This window comes from Rhagoletis pomonella, unplaced genomic scaffold, assembly GCF_013731165.1.
Source record: "Rhagoletis pomonella isolate Grant_MI unplaced genomic scaffold, Rhpom_1.0 Rhpom_scaffold_00009, whole genome shotgun sequence".
Taxonomy (NCBI): Eukaryota; Metazoa; Arthropoda; class Insecta; order Diptera; family Tephritidae; genus Rhagoletis; species Rhagoletis pomonella.
Window position 1 is genome coordinate 27,493,616 of NW_023458563.1, and position 5,538 is coordinate 27,499,153.

The window sequence follows — 5,538 nt, forward strand, 5'->3', positions numbered from 1 at the left end:
TTAATACTCTGTTTGCTTCGGCGCAGAAACGTTTTTCGCTTTGACAGATCCATATACATACATATACGCATACATAACTACATTTTGCGCATCCCGCAAAAACCAAAAAATAAATCTATTGAAAATACTCAGTCCTTTGCTTGTGTTTGCGCTGCTTGCGTTTGCGCAAGTGTATTTGAACAAGCTTCGTTGTTAAGTAGTGGCGCTGCCGACCTAAGTGATTCGCTGCGCTAGGAAGTCAAGCCTGGCATGTATATAAATACGTATGTATGTATGTCTCTACCGATATATACATACCTAATAATATATTGCACCAAAGGATAGATATATTTACATAGTACTGTTATTCTTTATACAGACATATTCTCGTATGTACATAGGTATGCCCATATGCCTCATTTATTTTCAACTGGCTATTTCAATTTCAAATCTACTCGCTGTTTTTAATACTCTGTTTGCTTTCGCGCAGAAATCTTTATTGCTTTGACAGAGCCATATATGTATGTACATAAATGTTTATGCATACATACATACGTACATACCGCAGAAGAAATCTTCATCCCCAAAAAATTTTGAAAATACATTCCTAGTCGATTTGCCTGTGCTTGCGCTGCTTGCGCAAGGCTATTTGAGAAAAACAAAATCAAAAACAAAGAAAATAAATAAATAAAAACTTCTTGTTCTTCGTCATACAGTATTGGCGCTGCGAGGTAATTTGCTGCGGCAAAAGTTACGTTGGCGGAGAAACAACTTTATCACAAACAGAGAGACAAGACGTCGTACATATTTATTGCGCACACTAATAAGAACAAAAACAAATCCCCTTGGGCTTTGGTTATTCACAAGGCAGCGTATGCAAAAGTAAATAATCGTTGATTCTTACGTAGGCACACTTGCATTCAAAATCAAGTGTTTATAAAACTACATACGTACATGCGAGCTATTTTCCGGTGGGTTGCATAGTACAACCAGAAACTTTTTTTCAAATTTGTACGTACATAAAGAAAATACTCAAGTATTTAGACATTTCGAACTATTTGCTTTGAAAAACTTAGTTCGTCAATTTTATACCGAATAGTACTGCGCTGCCGCTGCTTGCGTCGGCACCGAAAAACCTTGGTACGCTATTGTCGTTTACAGGGTGTTCGTAGGTTTCCTACGTCCAACTTTTCCGTAAGAAAGCATAAATCTTGGGTGAATAAATTTCTATGCAAAAAAAAAAAAAAAAACCAATAAATATTTCTTAATTCGTCTCATTTCGATTGCGTTTACGTCGCTCCGCTTACGTAGCGCACGAAGTGTATTTTGCAAAATTTAATCGTTCTGAATCCCATTTTTTTTCCATCTTTACTGCGTTTACGTCGCTCCGCTTACGGAACGCTTAAAGAAGTATATGCAAATTTAATATTTTCAAATCTAATTTGTCTCATCCTTATCGCAAATTGCGTTTATGTCGCAGCGCTTACATAACGCATAAAGAACCTCATACAAAGTTTGGCAAAATATTGCGAAATCCCGATTGCTACTCAGTAGCGTTCCCTCTGTTCCAATCTAAATTAAAGACTACTCCAAATTCAAAATGTCGATCAATCAGGAACTGACCTCCCAGTTCATCTTTGAGTCTAATAGTGTCATTCACTTTTGTTCTAATTTTGAACGAGAGGACCTTGCTGACCACACCGACTCGCTACTTGAAGTGAAGCTTCAAGAATTAAATGCACGCTGGGAAAATTTGCGTTCCTCTTATGCAAACGTATGCATTGCTGATGAAAGCTCCGTTTCAGCAGAATTCCAGGCAGAGGCTCACGATAAGTTTCAGCTGTGCGCCGACACTTTTTACATTTGTAAAGCCCATATCTTAGATCAAATTAAACTTATTCAAGGTACCCCAAGCAAAAACTCGAATTTGAATCACTCTCTTCAGTCTCAATCAGACAACTCAATGGCTTGCATTAAAGTACCTCCATGCGACACTGAAGTCTTTTATGGCAGTTATGAAGATTGGCCCTCGTTTCGTGACATGTTCACGGCCGTATATTTGAACCACCCCAAGCTAACCCCTGCTCAAAAGCTCTATCACCTCTGAAACAAAACAAGAGGTAAAGCAAGTGGTATCGTCAAACATTACAAATTATGTGACGAAAATTTTGCCCTGGCTTGGGAAGCTCTCCGTGCGCGTTATGAAAACAAGCGAATGCTAGTCGACAATCAGCTGAAAACCCTATTCAGTCTCCCGGCGGTCAACTCCGAAAATAGTGAAGCGATTAAAAAAATCAAAACCACGATTAACGATTGCCTTTCCTCACTTAATTCCCTAGGCGTTCCCGTCGCTAATTGGGATCCAATCCTCATTTATTTCAGTTCAACGAAACTCCCAGAAGAAACCCTTTCACTCTGGGAGCAATCTCTTAAGTCGCGTAAAGAACTACCATTGTGGTCTCATATGGATGAGTTTTTAACCAGTCGCTACGAAGTCGTAGAACGACTAAACAGTATTCGAATGACTAAGAATCGGCACTCATTTCCACAACGCTCCAATAAAATTAAAGCTTTTCATTCGAAAGAAAACCTGTCCGTCAAATGCAAGCTCTGTAGTAACCCACATTCTCTTAAAGTGTGCCCCAATTTTCGCCAACTTAGCGTACCAGAAAGAAAAAAGTTCGTCGAAGAAAATGGGTACTGTCTCAACTGCTTGGCATATAATCATGTCTTAAAGGACTGCCACAGTACTTTTAAATGCTTTCAATGCAAAAGATCGCACCATACCCTCTTACACTCGGAGTCCAATCTAACCAGCGAATCCAACGTTCAACGCCAGTCCACCCAATCAGCCACCCACTCAACTTCATTATTGCTCACGCAATCCAATCCAGCAACTCCAACCCAATCTAATCAAGCCCAAGTGAAACATCCAATTTTCGAGTTATCGCAAAACAGCAGCCTACGGAGCGTTCTACAACCGTTGTTCAAGCGAATTTCTCCAGCAATAACGAAACCACTCTATTGCCCACAGCCATCGTACATGTTGAGCATCTAGGCGAATTATACTCACTTAGAGCTCTCATCGACCAGGGGTCACAAAAAAACCTTCATATCTGAAAAATCTCAGAAAAGGTTGCAATTGCCTACAATCAAAGAAAACTTCTCTATAACTGGAATGGGCGGCTCAATGATCGAAAACGCTAATCGCGTTTGTCACCCCGTTCTTGTAGCCAAAAGAAACAATATGCGCATAGAAGCCAAGGCAATTGTACTTCACAAACTAACCAGTTTTCTCCCAACTTTCCCGATGAAAAAACCCAATGTCGCCGTCAAAACGGACTTAGATTTGGCTGACCCATATTTCTTTAACCCTTCTAAGATTGATATCATCATTGGCAGCGATGCCACAAGTTCTGCTGGAAGGAGTCAAACATAACGTATTCGGGAATCTTTTAGCGCAAAACTCCATATTTGGGTGGTACCTCAGTGGACCAATGAACCGTACTCACATCATGGAGGACGACAGCGAGAAAATAAATTCTCAACTTACAAAATTCTGGGAAATCGAAGAATTACCAGAGCATCATACACCATCCGAAGATGATGTATTTTGTGAGACATTCTATGTCAACACAACATACCGCCAAGATGACGGGCGATATGTTGTTCGTCTTCCGTTCAAAAGAACATTTCCATCTAGTCTCAGTATCGGTCGTTCTCGTTACCAAGCCATGAAGCAAGCCATTCGTATGGAACATACACTCAGCAAAAATCCCGACCTAAAAGAAGAATATACTCAAGTATTGGAGGAATACTTAACTTTAGAGCACATGAAACCAACCTCTTCTGAGGAAATCCATGATAATAGAAAGTATCTATCTTTTTATTTACCTCATCATTCGGTCATTCGTGCCGAAAGCAAGTCAACAAAAGTACGAGTGGTATTTAATGCCTCTAAGCCCTCCGAAACTGGACTTTCGCTCAACGATGTTCTCCATACCGGTCCCACTTTACAAACCGATTTAATGGTTGTCATCTTAAATTGGCGACTTTACCGATATGTTTTCAATGGAGACATCCAAAAAATGTATCGGCAGATCCTAGTACACGAACAGGACCAGAAATTTCAACGCATCCTCTTCCGTAGGAAAAATTAAAATAAAGTCAGCGACTTTGCGCTCAAAACAGTCACTTTCGGCGTTAACTGCGCCCCGTATTTGGCGATCCGTACTTTACACCAATTAGCAAAAGATTCCTCACACTCTTATCCATTAACCAAACGTATTCTTACCGAGGAAACATATGTCGATGATATCTTATCCGGGGGCCATGATATCCCATCCTCCTTATATGCACAATCGCAACTCATTCAGTGCTTATTAACGGCTGGATTTCCTCTGAAAAAGATTACAGCCAATCACCCACAACTTCTAAAAAATATTCCAACACTCCGACTTTCTTAAGTTTGATAGTTCCAGCTCCACTAAAACACTTGGCATACGGTGGAATGCCCTTAACGATTCATTTTCATATTCTATTCAGTCAATAAACCCATCAACAAGTGCAACAAAGCGTCAAATTCTTTCGTCGGTGCCAAAACTTTTTGACCCGGCAGGGTGGCTATCGCCCATCATTATTCAAGCAAAAATGCTTTTACAACAACTTTGGCTAGAGGGCACAGAATGGGACGAATGCGTGAAACCACTTTCACTGCACAAGTGGAATCAATTTGTCGTAGATTTACCAGCAATAGATCAAATTCAAATACCCCGATGGACAAAATTCGCTCCCGATCGAAAAATCCAAATTCACGGATTTTGTGACTCTTCTGAAAAAGCCTTCTGTGCATCAATTTATATTCGCGCCCATTCACATGATAATCATGTTACTTCTCATTTACTGTTTTCCAAATCTAAAGTGGCTCCATTACAAACCATAAGCCTTCCGCGCTTAGAGTTATGTGGAGCAGTTTTATTATCCAAGGCAATTAAAAACGTTATTTCCCAGCTTCCGCTCGGAAAATATGAGTTATTCCTCTGGTGCGATTCATCTATAGTCCTCTCGTGGTTAGAAAAAGCACCATGTACTTGGAAAGTATATGTGGCAAACCGCACAACCCAGATAATCAAAAATGTCGGGAACGTCAATTGGAGGCATATTTCATCTAACCAAAACCCGGCCGATTTGGGCACACGCGGCTGCAAGCCCCAAGAGTTAGTCCATAACTCACTTTGGTGGCGCGGTCCCGAATAGCTAGTGAAACCTGCGGAGCAATGGCCAATATCCTTTCAACAAAAAATTATTACCCCCGAGATTCGCAAAGTTGAAACCTTTCATACATTAGAAGAGGAACCTGACACTCTGAGTCGATTTTCATCATGGCCCAGAGCAGTACGAGTTATTTCATACATATTTCGTTTCTTTAACCAAATTAAATCACATCATATACAGTCCACTTCCGAATCTTCATACGAAACAATAGTACTTTCGCAAGCCGAAATCCAATTTGTGAAAATTCGACTCATATCACTCGCTCAGAAACGCCATTATCCAAAC